Below are 20932 nucleotides of genomic sequence, written 5' to 3' on the forward strand. Positions count from 1 at the left end.
CACCACTAGTTCGATTATTTGGTCCGCACTAGGCAGTAAAATTGTTACATTGTAGCATACAGACTGCGAGTGGTCCGCGTTCACACATGCAAATGAACCAAATTGGTCTGAATGACATGTCTGTGAAGATTCTCAGTCATCCAGGTCATAGTAAACTGTGGGTGGTAAAAGAGAGCAACTGGACTTGCTTGAAGATTCTTGAAGACGTTTCACCTCTCATCCTAAAGGCTTCTTCAGTTTGAGAACTGAAGAAGCCTTTCGGATGAGAGGTGAAACGTCTTCAAGAATCTTCAAGCAAGTCCAGTTGCTCTCTTTTACCACCCACATCGGTCTGAATGACGTTTCGTCATCTTCCGGTGGAAATAAGCGCCAATTTGAACTTTCATAATGGAGCGACATGTTCGCATACTGTTTCTTGCACTGGTCCTTGCTTTTTATATAGTCAACATTACCCATTTCTGGCAAAATATCCAGTTCCGGAATGAGTTGTGGCTGCAGCTGGAGAACAATCTTCGGATATACTGGATTCGCCGAAGGCGTATAGCGCATCATTTCAGGCAGAGGAGACGTGCTATTTTCACTGATGCTGTCCTGCTAATGATGAGACAAGCACCTTTCCAAAGACCCACAAGGTAGGCTATAGTCTGTTAGCCTGACAAGCCAGCTGGCTTTTACTGTAGAATCTGTTATGCTGTAGGTTAATACAGGGCAATCTGAATTTCCCACTGACAGAATGCTGACAGAGCTGGAGCACGTGCATGTGCCTGATGCCGCTGTTTACAGGACGTTATAATGATCACATTGTGTAGATGCTCACATCATTATAGTTATAGTTATTAAAATAGTTACTATTCTTAGTGTGGGCAGCCTTTTACATTATATCCAGTGTAGACACACCCCACTTTTCAATGAAAAAATGTGTGTATTATACACCGGTTTTAACAGTAGCCTATGTTGTAATAACACTGGAATGGGTTTAAATGATTTGTTGTTAAATATTAATAATAATAATAATAATAATAATAATAATAATAATATGTACAATAAATAATAATCAAATGCAGAGGCTGTAATTCAATATGTTAGACCTGAGTTGGTCCAGGTTCGCGTTCTCACCAGAGGGACCGCACCAGAGGTTGACATTTGGTGCGGAACCAAGCAGACCGAGATCACCCTGTTAGGGTTTTGCTGGGATTCGAACCTGGTTCGTTGGTGTGATAATCCAGCAAACCCCCACTAGGCCACCAGGGGGATGACTCAAATGCAGAGGCGTGAGGCGGAAGTAGAAAAAGAATCAAAAGGTTTATTTAAACTATATACACTATATACAGGGCAAAACAAAAGACAAAAAAAAAACCAAAGAGTATAATCCAAAAGAAAAGCAAAGTGCAAAAATACAAAAGCTAAGAAGATCAAAAAACACAGTACAAAGGAAACTGGAGATAAACATAACAGCACAAAGACTCCGTGACAAGAGGACTGAACTCAGGGGTATAAATAGACAAACTAATTAAGGACACAGGTGAAGATAATTAGGCAATTAACACAAACACAAAACACAGGAACAGTGGCGGCCTCTAGAGGCCAAAATAAACACGACATGAAAAGGAAATAACAGCGGCCTCTAGAGGCCAAAACAGTCCTAGTCCTAACAGGACCCCCCCCTCTAGGAGCGTCTCCTGACGTTCCCAGGGCGATCCGGATGGGCCGAATGGAAGTCCCGACATAGTTCTTTATCAAGGACATCCCGAGCAGGAACCCAGCAGCGCTCCTCAGGACCATAGCCCTCCCAGTCCACCAGATATTGCAACCCGCCGCAGACCCGGCGGGAGTCAAGCAGGCGATTCACAGTGAACACAGTCTGCCCCTGGAAGATGCGGGGGGGTGGGGGGTTCCTAGGGGCAGGGGCATACGTAGACGTCAGTACGGGCCGTAACAGGGAAACATGGAAAGTGGGGTTGATCCTCAGAGTCCGGGGCAACTGGAGCCGGTAGGAGACAGGGTTCACCCTGCGCACCACCTTGAAGGGGCCAATGTAGCGAGGAGCAAGCTTGCGGTTCTCCACCCGCAGTGGAAGGTCCTTAGTGGACAGCCAAACACGCTGCCCAGGGCGGAAAGCGTGTGCAGGTCTTCTATGGCGGTTGGCCTGAGTCTGGTTGGTTCTGGAGGTCTGTATGAGGGTCTTCCTGACCTTGCTCCAGGTCTTGCGACACCGTCTCACATATTGGTTGACCGAGGGCACCCCCGCGTCCTCCTCCTGGTCCGGGAACAGAGGTGGCTGGAACCCGAATTGGCACTGGAATGGCGACAGCTTGGTGGCCGATGACTGCAGGGTGTTGTGGGCGTACTCCGCCCATGGCAGCCAGGTGCTCCACGATGTCGGGTTATCCATAGCCAGGCCTCGCAGGGTGGTTTCCAGGTCCTGGTTGAGCCTCTCCGTCTGACCATTGGACTGTGGGTGAAACCCAGAGGAGAGGCTGGCAGTGGCTCCGATGACCTTGCAGAACCCGTGCCACACTCGGGAGGAGAACTGGGGCCCTCGGTCTGAGACGATGTCCTGTGGAAGACCAAAGACTCGGAAGACATGATTAAACAAAAGTTTCGCAGTTTCAAGAGCAGAGGGGAGTTTGCACAGTGGTATGAAGCGGCAGGCCTTGGAGAATCTGTCAACTAAGACCAAAATGACCGTGTTACCTTGTGACTCAGGGAGACCCGTGATAAAGTCGACTGCCACGTGGGACCAGGGACGCCGGGGAATGGTCAGAGGATGCAGGAGACCCTGGGGACGCTGTCGTGGGTTCTTGGTTCTGGTGCAAACCTCACAGGACAGGACAAATGACCTTACTTCCTTCTCCATGTTCGGCCACCAGAAGCGTCTTTTCAGGAAGTCCAGGGTCCTCCGAGCTCCCGGGTGGGCGGTGAGAGGGGAAGAGTGACCCCACTGGAGAACCTTGGCCCGGGCTTGATGTGGGACGTACAAGAGGCCTGGTGGCCCCGTCCCAGGACCGGGGTCCTGGCGTTGGGCTCGTCGGACAGCCTCCTCAATACCCCAGCGGACAGGGGCCACAATCCGGGACACAGGGATAATAGGCCCGACTTCATTCTCCCTGTTAGTGGCAGAGAACAGTCTGGACAGTGCGTCAGGTTTGGTGTTCTTGGAGCCGGGGCGGTATGAGAGGGTGAAGTCAAACCGACTGAAAAACAGGGCCCACCTAGCCTGTCGAGGGTTCAGTCTCTTGGCTTGCTGGAGGTACTCCAGGTTCTTGTGGTCAGTCCAAACCAGGAATGGATGTTGTGCTCCCTCCAGCCAGTGCCTCCACTCCTCAAGGGCCAGTTTGACCGCTAGCAGTTCTCGATCCCCCACATCGTACCGGGACTCAGCAGGACTCAGGCGGTGGGAGAAGTAAGCGCAGGGGTGCAGCTTTCCTTCCGAACGTTGAGAGAGCACCGCGCCGACACCACTGTCCGAGGCGTCCACCTCCACGATGAATGGTTGGGAGGTGTCCGGGAGAACCAGAATGGGTGCCGTGCAGAAGCGGTCCTTGAGGTCTTTGAACGCCTTTTCTGCCTGAGGAGACCAGCCATAAGATCCACCTGTCCCTTTGGTGAGGTCTGACATGGGTGCTGCCACAGAACTGAAGTTCCTGATGAACTTGCGGTAGAAGTTAGCGAATCCTAAGAACCGCTGAACCTCCTTAACGGACTTGGGAGTAGGCCAATCCCGGACGGCCAGGGTCTTGGCAGGGTCCATTTGGAGTTGGCCTGTCCGTACAATAAATCCCAGAAAGGAGACCTCGGGAACATGAAATTCGCATTTCTGGGCCTTGGCGAACAGATTGTTCTGCAGCAGCCTCTGGAGAACCTGGCGGACATGGTGGCGGTGCTCCTGCACGGTCTTGGAAAAGATAAGGATGTCGTCGAGGTAGACAAAAACGTATAGGTTAATCATGTCCCTTAAGACGTCATTGATTAGGGCCTGAAAAACAGCTGGTGCGTTGGTGAGTCCGAAGGGCATCACCTGGTATTCGTAGTGCCCAGACGGGGTGTTAAAGGCAGTCTTCCACTCGTCTCCCTGTCGGATACGGATGAGGTGGTATGCGTTCCGTAGGTCCAACTTGGTGAAGACGGTGGCGCCTTGGAGCAGGTCGAAAGCTGTGGACATCAGCGGAAGGGGATATCGGTTGCGCACAGTGATCTTATTCAGGCCCCTGTAATCAATACATGGTCGGAGCCCCCCATCCTTCTTGCCGACAAAGAAGAAGCCGGCTCCAGCAGGTGAAGTGGAGGGTCGAATAAACCCAGAGACCAGGGCATCTTTGAGGTATTCCTCCATGGCCTTGCGTTCTGGCTGAGAGAGTGAAAACAGTCTGCCACGAGGAGGGGTAGTCCCAGGGAGCAAGTCGATGGCACAGTCGTAGGCCCGGTGCGGAGGAAGAACGGCGGCCCTGCTCTTGCTGAATACCTCCTTGAGATCCCAGTACTCTGTGGGAACTTGAGATAACTCGGTGAGATCAGGGGGCTCGGCAGGAGACACAGGAGAGCTAGAGAGCAGACAAGAGGCATGGCATGCAGGGCCCCATTCCACAACCTGGCTTGTTACCCAGTCTATGCGAGGGTTGTGGCGAGTAAGCCAAGGAAGGCCTAGAATAACTGGGAACTCAGGTGAAGGAATCAGGTGCAGGGATATTTCTTCCTTGTGACCTTGAGACTGGAGGAAAACTGGAGAAGTAACTTGGGTGACTCTTCCATCACCTAACGCTTGGCCATCGAGGGCAGACACAGACAGTGGGACTTCAAGAGGTGCAGTCGGAATATTGATGCTTTGGGCGAAGTGAATATCCATAAAGTTCCCAGCCGCCCCTGAGTCTATCAAAGCTTGACAAGAGTGGACAGACTCACCCCAGGAGATGGAGACCGGGATGTAGATTCCTTGGCCAGGGAGTCCGGGAGAGAGGGTAGGCCCCGTCACAACCCTCCCTCGGCTGGACGGGGCGGTCCTTTTCCCAAGAGTTCGGGACATGATGCTCGGAAGTGACCAGGCTTGCCACAGTAGATGCAGCACTTGTCCCTCCTTCTGCGCTCCCTCTCAGATGCGGAGAGGCGAGTACGACCCACTTGCATGGGTTCTGGACAGTCACTGAAGGAGGTAGACGGTCTCCAGGTAGAGGTAGGGAGGCTGGGGGGGCTCAAGGCTTGGTGGCGTTCTCTCATCCTGTTGTCCAGACGAATAGCATGTGAGATGAGGGTTTCGAGGTCACTTGGGCATCCAATAGAGGCCAGACCGTCCTTGATGGGGTCAGACAGACCATGGTGGAAGGCTGACACCAGGGCAGTCTCGTTCCATCCACTTACTGCTGCGAGTGTTCGGAACGAGATGGCGTAATCTGCGACGCTTCCTCCTTGCCGGATGGACATGAGCTTTCGGGCTGCGTCGGTACTGATGTCTGCCTGATCGAAGACCCGAAGCATCTCTTCAGAAAACAGCTGGAAATCAAAGCACTCAGGTCCCTGTCTTTGCCAGATAGCAGTAGCCCAGGCTCGCGCCTTACCAGCTAATAAGGTGATCACAAAAGCAATCTTGCGGCGATCCGTAGTGTAGGTGGTAGGCTGAAGCTCAAAGGTGAGTTGACACTGGGTAAGGAACTCTCGGCACTCACTGTGCTTGCCGTCATACCTCTGTGGTGCAGGAAGGCTGGGTTCGCGAGGTGAAGAAGGCAGCATTGCAGGAGGCACTGGAGCAGGAGTGGGAGCTGGATCAGGAGCAGGAGATGCAGGCAGAGATGTCAGCTGTGCCAGGGTTTTCCCAATTTGCTGAAGCAGTTCCTCGTGGCGAGCGAGGGCCTCACGTTGGCTGGTGAGCGTACGTCCATGAGCGTCCATGGTCGCTCCGAAGCGTGTCAAAGCTGCCATAATTCCCTGAAGGTTGGCCGGGTAGACAGTTGAAGCAGCCTCTGCTGAGTCGGTCATGTCGGAGTCTTTCTGTTAGGGTTTTGCTGGGATTCGAACCTGGTTCGTTGGTGTGATAATCCAGCAAACCCCCACTAGGCCACCAGGGGGATGACTCAAATGCAGAGGCGTGAGGCGGAAGTAGAAAAAGAATCAAAAGGTTTATTTAAACTATATACACTATATACAGGGCAAAACAAAAGAGAAAAAAAACCAAAGAGTATAATCCAAAAGAAAAGCAAAGTGCAAAAATTCAAAAGCTAAGAAGATCAAAAAACACAGTACAAAGGAAACTGGAGATAAACATAACAGCACAAAGACTCCGTGACAAGAGGACTGAACTCAGGGGTATAAATAGACAAACTAATTAAGGACACAGGTGAAGATAATTAGGCAATTAACACAAACACAAAACACAGGAACAGTGGCGGCCTCTAGAGGCCAAAATAAACACGACATGAAAAGGAAATAACAGCGGCCTCTAGAGGCCAAAACAGTCCTAGTTCTAACACACCCCTTTTTGGAGGTCTCAGTCTGCTTGATTTAGTGAGCACCCGAGTACAATTGATGCTTTCACACCAATGAAAACGAACCGAACTAAGAGCTTTTGGTTCGAATGGACTGTTTAGTGCGCACCAACTGCTGTTGGTGTGAAAGCACCCTAAGGTATCAAAGTATAATGAATTCCTTGCTGATGTAGATACTTGGTTAAAGCAACATGACTTAGATCTACAAACACTTGTTGACGTGACTGACAGTGTATCAAGGGTGTCTAAAACTAGTTCATCCACATCTTCAAAATCCTCATCCATCTCTGTGGCTCGTATTCAAATAGCAGTGGACAAAGCTGGCTTATTAGCTAGAGCCAAAGCTTTAAAGGAGAAGCATACAATTGAAATGGAGAAAGTCAAGTTGCAAGCAAGGATGGAAGCCCTGCAATTAAAGGAAGATCTTGCCGTCTCAAATGCTAAGTTAAATGTGTTGGAGGAATTTGAGCCAAGCTTGGAAACAAAGCCAGCTTATGGACCAGAGGATGACATGAATGCTTACCTGGAAGGATACCTGGAAAGACACACAAGTGAACCTGTTACAGCCAAATCTATGGAAAGCAGCAGAATTGACTCAGTGTTATCTCCACCTCACTTTGCAGAATTGGGAGCAGTACCTAAAACACCATTACAGACAGCCTTGCGTGCACATCAGATGTTTGCAGCACCACTGCAGCCAACAACTGCTGCAGAACCAAAGACACAACTGGGTCCATCTAGGATCACTGTTACAAATGAACAGAAAAGAAAGCAATCCATCCCTGGAAGGGAGCAGTCTGAACAGATGCACATTTCAATGCAAAGACAATCGGACTTAAGCAATCTGCTTGTGTCTATTGTATCACAGACGTCTGTCCCTAAAAAAGAGGTTCCTGTATTCAGTGGTGACCCTTTAGAGTTTCAGCTCTTCATGCAGGCATTCAGATACAACATAGAGGACAAGACTGACAGTAACAAGGACCGACTGTATTTCCTAGAACAGTTTACAGCAGGTCAACCAAAAGAACTTGTCAGAAGCTGTTTACATATGGATGCTGCAACTGGTTTCACTGAAGCAAAGTGTCTGCTTAAGCATCATTTTGGCAATGAGTTTAAAATCGCAACAGCCTATATGGAAAAGGCCTTGAACTGGGCTACAATCAGACCAGATGATGGAAAAGCACCGCACAGTTATACACTATATCTAAGAAGCTGTAATAATGCAGCCCAATCCTTCCAATACATGTCCGAACTTGATTTACCATCAAACATGAAACAAATAGTGTCAAAACTTCTGTACAAACTCCGAGAAAGATTAAGATCTGTTGTGTGTGACCTCATGGAATAGACACAGCAAAGACCCAAATTCTGTGACCTTGTCAAGTTCATTGAAAAGCAGGTCAAAATAATGCAAGATCCTGTGTTTGGTGACATTCAAGACGTCACTAGAAATATGAAACCAAGACAGCTGGTGACAGACTTGTCCCATGTAAAATCTGGCACTAAGAAAAGTTTTGCAACCACTGTCTCCCCAGTTGCTAGTAGTACTGATGCCAACAAAACCTGCCATGTTAAAATGGAAAATGGAATTAAAGGGACCACTGCTGATATGAAGGATGCATTTGTCAAGCCTTGCATCTACTGTAAAGGAAACCATACCATGGAGACTTGTCAAAAGATAACCAAGATTCTTCATAATCAGAAAGTTGATTTTCTGAAGAGAAATGGATTCTATTTTGCGTGCTTGATTAAAGGGCATCTAAGTAAGTCATGCAAGAACTGTCTGATATGCCGCTCGTGTGGTAAGAAACACCCTACCATCTTGCACATAGCAAAGAGTCCTCCAGATGGTGCTATAGGGAATATGATGGTCTCTTCAGTAGCCAAGAAAGATGCCAGCAGTGGCACAGACTCAATCATCCTGGGCATAGCATTTACAGTCCAAACAGGGGCCGGCACTATGGATCACAAACTTCCAATCATACCTGTAAAGGTAAAAACAGCCAAAGGTAGTCACATTGTTGCAACATATGCTTTCCTGGATTCTGGAAGTTCCGCAACATTCTGTACAGAGAAGCTCATGGAACAACTGTCTGTCAGAGGAGGGAAAACAGACATTTTACTTCGAACAATGGGTCAAGAAAAGCCTGTGCAGACCTACAGTGTGAGTGGACTGGAAGTATGCAACCTTGATGGTGGTGACTGCATAGAACTTCCAGAGGTATTCACACAACCTGCCATACCTGTCAACAGAGAGAACATCCCATGTGAGGAAGACATCAAAGAATGGCCTTACCTTCAAGCAGTCTGGTTGAAGTCCATCAGAGCTGACATCAGTCTGTTGATCAGAGTGAATGTCCCCAAGGCCATAGAACCACCGAAAGTCATCAACAGCCAAGGCAACGGGCCATAAGCTGTCCTTACACACCTGGGATGGACAGTGAATGGACCTCTGGGTGTTAGCTCACCTATAGACCAACATGGCTGACCACAGATGGTATCCAACAGAATATCAGTGGCTCATCTGGAAGAACTCTTGGTCCGACAATACAATCAAGACTTCTCAGAATCGGCGCACCAAGAGAAAGCAGAGCACTCTTTTGAGGACAAAAGATTTCTTGAGATAATGAATGAATCTCATCTCATTATCTCTAGCCGCTTTATCCTTCTACAGGGTCGCAGGCAAGCTGGAGCCTATCCCAGCTGACTATGGGCGAAAGGCGGGATACACCCTGGACAAGTCGCCAGGTCATCACAGGGCTGACACATAGACACAGACAACCATTCACACTCACATTCACACCTACGGTCAATTTAGAGTCACCAGTTAACCTAACCTGCATGTCTTTGGACTGTGGGGGAAACCGGAGCACCCGGAGGAAACCCACGCAGACACGGGGAGAACATGCAAACTCCACACAGAAAGGCCCTCGCCGGCCCCGGGGCTCGAACCCAGGACCTTCTTGCTGTGAGGCGACAGCGCTAACCACTACACCACCGTGCCACCCCATAATGAATGAAGCCATCAGGAAAAAGGGAGGTCATTATGAGTTACGACTGTCATTCCGCAGAGATGACCTTTATCTGCCTAACAATAGGAAAATGGCTGAACAAAGAGCTCTAAGTCTTAAGAAAAGATTAGAGAAAGAGCAATCGTTCAAGAAAGATTACATCAACTTTATGAATGATGCCTTTAAGAAAGGGCACACAGAGATGGTACCTGAAGAACAGCTCCTCCGGAGTGATGGAAGACTCTGGTACATCCCACACCATGGGGCCTATCATAAACAGAAAGGGTCTATCCAGGTGGTCTTCGACTGTACTTCTTCCTTTCAAGGTACATCTTTGAACTCTGAGTTACTACAAGGCCCAGATCTTATGAACACCTTGTTGGGTGTACTCCTTCAATTTAGACAGGAATCAGTGGCAGTGATGGGGGACATTGAGGGAATGTTCCACCAAGTGAGGATTCCTGAGGAAGATGTGGACTTCCTACGATTCTTATGGTGGCCAGATGGTAACACTAACCAACCACTGAGAGAATACAGAATGATTGATTGTTCATTTGTTTGGTGCAGTCTCCTCCCTGAGCTCTGCAAACTTTGCCCTCAGATGGACAGCTGAGGATAATAAAGAGAAAGCCGACGCCTCAGTTCTTGCCACCATCAGACACAACTTCTATGTGGACGATTGTCTGAAATCAGTTCCAGATGAAAACCAAGCCATCACTCTGGTCCAGGACCTGAAGGCAGTGTGCTACTGGTGGATTCAAGCTCACCAAATGGACTAGTAACAGCTATTCTGTCCTTGCATCACTACCCCCAGAGGAACGGGCCAAAGAGATTAAAAATATTGACCTGGAGAGAGACAAACTTCCTGTAGAACGTGCCCTTGGCATGCGGTGGGACATTGAGTCTGATATATTCTTTTTTAACATCACTTTGAAAGAACAACCTCATAGCAGAAGAGGAATTCTGTCTGTGCTTAATTCCGTCTACGATCCCCTGGGATTCTTATCTCCAGTCATGCTGACTGGAAAGAAGATCCTGCAGGAGTTATACAAGATGAATTACGGATGGGACGAAGAAATCCCAACAGTTATTGCATCTAAATGGAAGGAGTGGCTGAAGGAGCTTGATATGATCTCCAACTTCAGAACTAAAAGATGCTACAAACCAGCAGGCTTTGAAGTCACCGGTGCCCAACTGCACCACTTCTGCGATGCCAGTGAGAGTGGCTATGGGACAGTAAGTTACCTACAACTGACCAGCAGATGTGGACCTCCTCACATTGCCTTTGTGATGGGGAAAGCAAGGGTAGCTCCTTTAAAAGTAGTGACAATTCCCAGACTGGAGCTCACATCAGCAATCCTGGCTGCTTGGATGGATCAAATGCTGAAGAACGAGCTAGAGTTTAAGATGTTAGAGTATGTGTTTTGGACCGATAGCACTTCTGTCCTTAAATACATCGTGAATGACACTCAGCGATTCAAGACCTTTGTGGCTAACCGAGTAACAGTCATTCGCGATTTGACACAGAAATCGCAATGGCGTCACATAAGAACTGATCTCAACCCAGCAGACAATGCATCCAGAGGAATGCGAGCAGAGAAAGGCACCAGTTGGATTAAAGGTCCAGACTTTCTGTCCGAATCCAAAGTTGCCTGGCCAAAGCTTGCCATGGACCTACTGGAACTCTCTGACAGTGACCCAGAGGTAAAGAAAGCTGCCATAACTCTTGCCACAGCAGCCCATCAAAGTCCTCTTACTCACTTCATAGAGTACTTCTCAACATGGAACAAGCTCATCAGATCTGCAGCCTGGCTTCTGAAGTTGAAGAAACACTTGATCCATAAGGGTAAAACAAGTGCCTCACTGAGCATGTCAATAAAACCAGATCCTGCGGACCGACAGTTGTCAAGATCTCACTGCTGCTGAGGAAGCAAGATCTCACCGCTGCTGAGGAAGCTCTTGTGTCTTACATTCAACATCAACTCTTCAGAGATGAAGTATGTGCTTTACAGAAGGGCCAAGCTGTGAAGAGAAGTAGTAGACTCTACAAGTTGGATCCTGTTCTTCAGGATGGAATCCTAAGAGTCGGTGGCAGGCTGAGTAGGCTGGCTATGCCAGAAGAGCTCAAGCATCCAGCCATTCTGCCTAATGACATTCACCTTTCAAAACTACTTTTGAGCTACACTCACAATGTAGTAGGCCATTGTGGTAAGAATCAGATGCTCTCTGAGCTAAGAACAAAATACTGGATCCTCAAAGCCAATTTAGCAGCAAGGAAAATAACCCATGACTGCACACTCTGCAGACAATGGCATGGCACAGCTATGAAGCAGAAAATAGCAGACTTACCCTCTGTGTGACTAACTCCAGGGGCCTCATTTATAAACGATGCGTACGCACAAAAGAATGCATACGCCACGTTCTACGCAAGCTTTGGTATTTATAAAAAGTGAACTTGACGGTAAAATGTGCGCACCTCCACGCAAGCTCTGACCCATGTGTACGCACAAAAAAAGCGGAAAGTGCGACCTCAGGAGGAAACAGGGAGAACGACCCAAAATTGGTTCAATAATCAAAGTTTAACACAAACATAACATCGCGCATCAAAGACGTGACTGACTCAACATTTATAATCCTTAATTTTGTGCACTTGTCAAAAATAACATCTTATTTAAGGCAATAAAGACAAATTGATAGGCTATACATTGTATATTTTTGCAACATAAGCAGTAGGCTAAGTTTTGTTAATTATCCACTTATGGCTTTCATGCATGTTGTGTCATTTTTCAATATTGATCATTAGGCTATCACACATGTTGCTTGTTAGGTTGCCTACTCTGTAAATAGTATATAAGAGGGATTTGCCGTGGTAGGTATTATGATGCACTATGGCGTATTTGGCATTGCTGCACAGCAAAATCCCCAGTGTTGAATTAACACCCAGAGTGTTTATATAGGTCCAACTGGACCCAAATTAACTCTGAAAGTGTTAATTCAACACTGAGGAATTTGCTGTGTGGAGGATGTGGCAAATGGAAGAATTAGGAGAGAGCGAGTCTTCAGAGACCAACAAGATTTGGTGGCCAATGATGATGAGTGGCTCATGAGCCAATTCAGATTGCCACGAGCTGTCCTTTTACACCTGATAGCTGAGTTGGGCCCAGCATTGGAGAGAGGTACCCGCCGGAATCATGCCATCCCAGTCTCGCTGCAAGTGCTGACTTTCATTGGCTTTCTGGCCACTGGCACTTTTCAGCGAGAACTGGCTGACCGGTCTGGGATATCGCAGCCACCCTTCAGCCGCATTTTGCCAGAAGTGTTAGGAGGTGTAATTGGTTTATCAACAAACTACATCAAGTTTCCTTACACGGTGGGTGAACAGGCAAATAAAAAAGCGCAATTTGCAGCAAAGTCCGAGTTCCCAAATGTGATCGGTGCTATTGACTGCACTCATATTGCTATAAGGGCACCAAGTGAAAATGAATTTGCCTTTGTTAACAGAAAGCATTTTCATTCTCTCAATGTCCAAGTTATATGTGATGCGGACATGGTCCTCACAAATGTTGTCGCCTGGTGGCCTGGTTCAACCCATGATTCATTTATATTGAGACATAGCAGCATTGGGCGGAGACTGGATGCTAGAGCTGTGCGCGATGGTTGGCTTCTGGGTGCGGGTGATTAATGCGTAAATCCTGAAAGTATTTGTAACCATTCTTAGACCATTTCTAAATATTCAACCCTTTACTCATTCAGTTATGTTGTAGGTGACAGTGGGTATCCGCTGAAACGGTGGCTGCTCACGCCATTTATGAACCCCCAAACGCCTGAGGAGACCACTTACAACCTGTGCCACAGCCAGGCATGCGCTGTTGTGGAGCGCACCATCGGGCTCCTGAAGGGCAGATGGCGTTGTCTGGATGCCATGGGGGGAGCTCTATGTTACAGACCTGAAAAGGTCTGTAGGATTGTTAGAGCCTGTGCTGCACAATGTGGCACAGCTACAAAACGTGCTTTTGCAAGCTGAAGAGGTCAACCTTGACCTCGACCCAATCCCTATCCCCAGGCATTCCACCCAAACGTAGGAGCCATGCACCAGTGCGAGGAGGTGATGCACCGCTTGTAAATAGGTATGGAAACAAATGATTACATTTTAAGAAATTCTTTAATGCTGGCATTTAATGCAGACAACTCATTTTTTATTTCTTTTAACTTCCGGGCGACTTTGCGGACGGCATCCACATGTTCCCGCTGCACCTGCAGCACTGAATCTGTTAGGATACGGGTGCTGGTGGCTGGTTTCGGCATGGATGCACATGCATTGGAGGCTGTGGACATCCTTGGGACCTCTGCTGCTGCAGCCGACACACTGCTGACCTCATTGGCACACCCAGTAACTGCAAGGGAATTTTTTTGTTAATAAAATACTTTTTCTGGATGAAGACTCATTTCAATTAATTTCACACCCATTTCAAACAATGGGGGGGGGCACACGTGCAATGTGAGGTGGTTCCTTGATACACAACCAAAAAAAAATACATACCCAAGTCCTCGGCTGGTTCATGTGGCCCAGCATCGGTGTCACCCTCCTCCTCACACACAACTCCACTCAGGAGGGTTTCCCCTATAATGCCAGCCAGTTTTTGATCCAGTGGGGTGAGCTCCGGCTCCCCCTTCCCCCCACCCGTTGCATGGACGCTTTGGCGGTGTGCCACGATCCTCTTCTTGGCGTCCACCTTTATGTCGGACCATTTTTTTTTTACATTTGCCATAGTACGGCCTTGTGAAGCTACAGAATTGACCGGATCTGCCATGTGCTGCCATTCACACATTTTTTTCGCATTTGTAACTCCTGTACTATGGCCTCCAAACAAAACAGCTCGACGCTGCTCCACTTCATCTACTAGCACTTCAACTTCACAGTCGGTGAAGTTGCGCTTCTTTGTCTTTCCTTCTGTTTTGGGCATGTTGTCCACAGATATCAATATTCATTAAGGGCGTTTCGCTGAATATTTATAGGCAATTGTGGGTGTGTCTTGAGGTACGCACAGGTGCTGCAAATTTACAGTGGATTGTGATTTATAAAGGGAAATTGGCATGGAACGTGCATGTGCACGGTTTTATAAATCAGAATATTTCTGTGCGCATGCACATTCTGAGTTCGTGCGCATGCCATCTTCTGGTGTAAATCCTGCGCAAAGTTTTATAAATGAGGCCCCAGATCTTCCCCCCTTTACTTATACAGGCTTAGACTACTTCGGGCCCATAGAAGTCAAGAGTGGCCATAGCAGAGTGAAGAGGTATGGAGCGTTGTTCACATGCCTTGACAGCAGAGCTGTACATTTGGAGATGGCTTACTCCCTAGACACAGATTCCTGCATCTCGGTCATTCGCAGATTTATCTGCAGACGAGGCCAAGTGAAAGAAATCCTGTCCGATAACGGAACCAATTTCGTGGGAACTGAGCGGGAACTGAGAGAAGCACTGGCTCTGCTGAATCTTAGTAAGATACAGAATGCAATGCATGTAAAGGGTATCAAATGGACATTCAACCCACCTTACGGCTCTCATCACGGAGGTGTGTGGGAGAGCCTTATATGGATCATTAAGAAAACACTCTATTCAGTTATCAAAGAACAGACCTTGGACGATGAATGTCTTCACACTGCCCTCTGTGAAGTAGAGGCTATTCTCAATGCACGTCCAATCACAGTAACATCTGGAGATCCAAAAGATCCTGAACCTCTTACTCCAAACCACCTGCTGCTTCTTAAAGGAAAACCCATTCTTCCACCAGGGTTCTTTAACAAGCAGGACTACTACTCAAGGAGAAGGTGGAAGCAGGTTCAGTTCCTGTCAGATCTCTTCTGGAAGAGATGGACATGTAAGTACCTCTCGCTAATGCAAGAGAGACAAAGATGGAATGAGGTGAAAAGAAATCTTAAACTTGGTGACATTGTCCTGATCATCGATGAAACGTCTCCACGCAATTCCTGGCCTATGGGGCATATAATGGAGACTTTCCCTGACTCTAAGGGATTTGTATGTCGCGTCAAGGTCAAGACTCAGGCTGGCATTCTAGAACGGCCTATCACAAAACTTTGCCTTCTCAGAGATATGACCTGACTGACTGACTGACCAGTACTGACCAGTACACACATTACACTTCACTGACGACATATAGCTCATTGAATGAAGCTTTAATGTTTTCTGTGTAATATTTGAAGCTATTGATTGAAGGAATGAATGCTGTAAGTGTGGAAAGAATATTGAACAGCTATTGAACATTTGAAAATATGAATAATAATGGACCATGAATATGGTATGTTTTGAAAATGTTACAGATTGAAATGAACTTGATTTTTTTTTGGATTTTTTTTTTCAAATCCCTTGATTTTTCTTTGTTGAAGGGACAACTTTTCCGAGAGAGGAAAAAACTCTCTTTTTCCGAATACCTTGAAGGACTTTATGTAAAAAGGGAAACTAATGTGAAAGACTTTGTTTGAATCTATGCACAGTATTGAATGCCTTTTGACTGATTTTTGAAATGTACAGCTCCTTGTGAATGTTTTGAATTGCCATACTATGGTCAGTTAGAGGCTGGAATGTTGGAGCCATTTCGCATTTTTTTTTTTCAGAATTAATATGATCATAATTTGCGTTTTGATGAAATACTGATTGATATGTGCAATATGTTTAGATCTTTATCTTAAATATTTTGTGCTTTCATACTGTTGTGCATGTTTGCTGTTCTGCCTGTCTTGTTGAGCATGACTTCTGTGTCTTGATTGATTGACGTTCAATATATGCGCCATCACCTGATGGTCAGGTAGAGCGGAAGTGACAAACAGTTTTTCAAACGTGTGATGCGATGGAGCATTTTGTTTGTATGCTTTAGTTAATTTAGGATGAATAAATCTCTCTATTTTCAAAGACGCGCGTTGTCCGAGTTAACCTCTGCTCTGAAGCGGTTGCTGCGAAGCTGCCGCTACAGGCCCAAACAATGATACTACCACCACCATGTTTCACAGATGGGATAAGATTCTTATGCTGGAATGCAGTGTTTTCCTTTCTCCAAACAAAACGCTTCTCATTTAAACCAAAAAGTTATATTTTGGTCTCATCTATCCACAAAACATTTTTCCAATAGCACTCTGGCTTGTCCACATGATCTTTAGCAAACTGCAGATGAGCAGCAATGTTCTTTTTGGAGAGCAGTGGCTTTCTCTTTGCAACCCTGCCATGCACACCATTGTTGTTCAGTGTTCTCCTGATGGTGGACTCATGAACATTAACATTAGCCAATGTGCAAGAGGCCTTCAGTTGCTTAGAAGGTGGGGTTTACATTAGACCGTATCAGCGGATCATCAGATTAACGTTTTTAAAATGATTAGCGTGCACACGGCAACGCCAATACACGATTCGCGTGCACACAGCAACGCCAATACACGGATACGCTCGGCTCCGCAGGCATCCTGCACTCCAAATCATTCCGCTCTGAACAGCGAGTGCCCTCTGGAGGGTGCGCACTCCGGCCCTGTGCAGCTCACAGAGCGTGCGAGTGGAGCGCACGAGCAGTGATTTGGGACTGAGCCGCTGTGTGTGTGATCCCAGTGCATGTCGGGCATGCGCGTCACTTACCACTTGCAAGTGGAAGGATGGCAAGCCTAAAGACAATCATAACTACACAATGGGCAGTATTTGCATCAGTATTTGCAGTATTTTCATACTTTTATACTCTTTAATGAAAGGTGATACAAGGCGGAAGTCCACGCCATTTTTCAGCAGTCGCGTCACATGACCAACGCCAGCGAATCAGGAAGGTGGATGTCACAGTGACGTTGTCCAATGACGACGCCAGCTAGGGCTCAGCACAGCGTATCCACGTATCCACATATTATCAATGTTTACACAGCACCGGACCAGACACGATCTGGATTGAATACGTGGACCCTGGCGGATTCCCGTTTCCCGGCGTTTCCAGGCATTTTAATGTAAACGGACAGTGCATCCGCGAAGAAAATGAGACAGATACGGTCTAATGTAAACTTGGCCGAAGTTACTCTGGGGTCCTTTGTGACCTTGCTGACTATTACACGCCTTACTCTTGGAGTGATCTTTGTTGGTCGACCACTCCTGGGGAGGGTAACAATGGTCTTGAATTTCTTCCATTTGTACACACTCTGTCTGACTGTGGATTGGTGGAGTACAAACTCTTTAAGGCCCGGTCACACAGCGCTTTACGGCTTTATCACGGCCAAAGCCCGTCAAAAAGTGCTCTCCCGTGAAGCAGACGATATTGTTCGTGTTGATGTCGAAGTTAAGACGTGTTACAGTCGATATACAGACGTGACAGGACGCAGGGGAAAATCGGAACGGCGTCGGACGCGGCAAAAAGTTTTGGACTGCTCAAAACTTTAGACCGCGGACAACCACGGCCGGCACACGTGGTAAAGACGTGCAACACAGGTGAAAAACACGTGATAATCAGTGTCCCGGCCGTTATTAAAACTTGGGGAGACGTGGTAAGACGCGAAAGTTTGGCGGTCTATCACGGGCAGAGCACGGTCATCGGACGGGTGTTACGCGTTGGTATCACGGGATATAGCGTGTGTTTAGCGGCTTATCACTGAGAAATGGATTTTTCCGCGTACATAGCACTGTCTAAGCCCGTTAAACGACGTCTCAAACAAGTTCTAAATTCGATTGATCACTGTCTAATCACTTCTGCATCACTTCTGATTTGCGGCATGTAAATACCGTAATTTTCTGAGACCTCGGCACTTGCAGTCTAGATGTCAAGGGGTGAACATGAACCCTCAATGCTGTGATCTCCTCATCTTAATGCTCCAGCACCAACAGAACCAACTGATACAGGCTCAACATATCCTACCGCTTTTATATGCGCAGCAAGCCACTCTTCCAACGACGCTGAGCCGCGGTTACCCGTGATTTGGCAGTGCTATGGCAGTGAAACAGCCGCCGACGGCCATACCCCGTACAAAGCACGGCAAAGCCAAAATTGACCAAAAATTACCACTTACGACCACGTCCACCTGATTTTTGTATCTTTTTGTACGTGATATAGACGCGGAGTGCTGTGTGACCGGGCCTTTAGAGATAGTTTTGTAACCTTTTCGAGCCTGATGAGCATCAACAACGCTTTTTCTGAGGTCCTCAGGAAACTCCTTTGTTCATGCCATGATACACTTCCACAAATGTGTTTGTGAAGATCAGACTTTGATAGATCCCTGTTATTTAAATAAAACAGGGTGCCCACTCACACCTGATTGTCATCCCATTGATTGAAAACAACTGACTTTAATTTCATCTTCAAATTAACTGCTAATCTTAGAAGTTCACATACTTTTGCCACTCACAGATATGTAATATTGGATCATTTTCCTCAATAAATAAATGACAGAGTATAATATTTTTGTCTCATTTGTTTAACTGGGTTCTCTTTATCTACTTTTAAGACTTGCATGAAAATCTGATGATGTTTTACGTCATATTTATGCAGAAATATAGAAAATTCTAAAGGTTTCACAAACTTTCAAGCACCACTCTACTTTCAGTTCTCCAAAATCTGTGGATATGCTCATATTGACTGGTCTTATTGACTGCATGCCACCCATTGACTGTATAAATGGGTGTAGATTGTAACAAGGATTCAAACATGAAGCCAAAATATATCTGAGGTCCTCTGTGGGCTGGCTGCAGTACAATTTTTAACCCTGTCTGTTCCTCCTTTAGTCAATGGGACAGGTGTAATTTAAACTTACATTGAACGATTAACACCTGTCCTATTGACTAAAGGAGGAACAGACAGGGTTAAAAATTGTAACATTGTAAAATTGTAACTGGTGTTAATCATTCAATGTAAGTTTAAATTACATCTCCAGAAATTATTTTTGGGAATAGTGTTCTGTCTGATTTTTAAAAAAGCATAGTTAATGAGGAGACTGCCAATTTTGTACATGACAGTCAAGCTATACTTTCAAACAAAGGACAAAAGCTGTTGAAAGTTCTGTAGCAAAGCTATGTCTTGTTCCACTGAAAACTGCTGTACCAGAAGAATTGTGGAGTTTTTTTCTTTAAGATACCTAACCGATTGTACTGATATCATAAATAGGAAACCAATGTTAGTGAAGTTATGACATAAACCATGTCAGCTAACATTGGCTGAAGTTAATTCTATAATTTATGATTGACTGTATGACCTTACAGTGGTGTAAGTGGTTAGCTCTGTCGCCTCACAGCAAGATGGTTCTTGGTTCAAGACCAGTGGCCAAAGGGGGCCTTTCTGTCTGGAGTTTGTATGTTCTCCCCATATCTGTGTGGTTTTGCTCTGTTTTCTCCCACAGTCCAAAGACGTGCAGGTTAGGCTAATTGGTCGCTCTAAATTGTCCACAGATGTGAGTGTGAATGGTTGAGAGGAGAAAACATCTATAATAATCCAGTAGAAGGCCAGAGGAAACCACTACTGTGATGTTCCCTCGACACTTTGATGGCTGAAGCTGTCAGAGCAGCCACATCACTGTAGTGATATGGATAGATGGTATGACCTTACTGAACACTCTAAGCAGCTTGGTACAGTTAGTCAGTTGCTCCTTTTCATACAAACTCAAGCAATGAAATGAGTCAATTTCTCCATTCAAATTTTTAACTTCCTGCTTCTAATTCAGATTTAGATGAAAATCATGGTGAGCAATGATTCACCCCCCCCCCATGAAAACTGATTAAATGTAAATATTTTCTCTGTTTACCCCTATGTTTTCAACTGGTACCTTACTACTTATACTTACATTATTTGTAATATTTATCAAAACTAAAATGAATGGTTAATGTCAGCTAGCTTGCAAATAGTAGCTCAGTCAGTCATGAGTCAAAGCTCTAAAATCTCTTTCTGACAGTGGTAAATGGTCAGTATCCCTAGGAATAACTCCAATTTAGTATTTTACATATTTAATTCAGCTATAATTGCCACTTTGAGCTTGCCAATGCACCAGATTAAGTTGCACTTCAAGTAATATGTGTGTAGAATCTGTATTAGGGCAGTGTGCATGTGTTATCCTTGACTGTCATGCAATAGAGGAGTAAGGTGTCTCCTTCCCTCCACTAGCCTGAGGTGGTGCCTTGAGCAAGAACTAGCAACCCCTCTCTCTCCCTGGTCAGGGCTATGACTGAGGACTGGACTCAGCAGACTGCGCAGAGGAGACCAACACCTGGTGGTTCAACCAGCAGGAAGGCAGACCCAGCAAAGCATCTGTGGAGTCCAATCAGGGCACAGTGCAACACATAGAACACTGTTGGCCATCTACTGTATCCCAACCTAGCTCCAGCCATCTTGATTCTGTCTTGCCCCCGGACCCAGTTTGTTTGGGATGAGAGAGTGAGGCTGATGGTTGTGCAACTCTCCCTCACTCTAATCCAAGTCACATGCAAGTC

Source organism: Neoarius graeffei, chromosome 6, assembly GCF_027579695.1.
Source record: "Neoarius graeffei isolate fNeoGra1 chromosome 6, fNeoGra1.pri, whole genome shotgun sequence".
Taxonomy (NCBI): domain Eukaryota; kingdom Metazoa; phylum Chordata; class Actinopteri; order Siluriformes; family Ariidae; genus Neoarius; species Neoarius graeffei.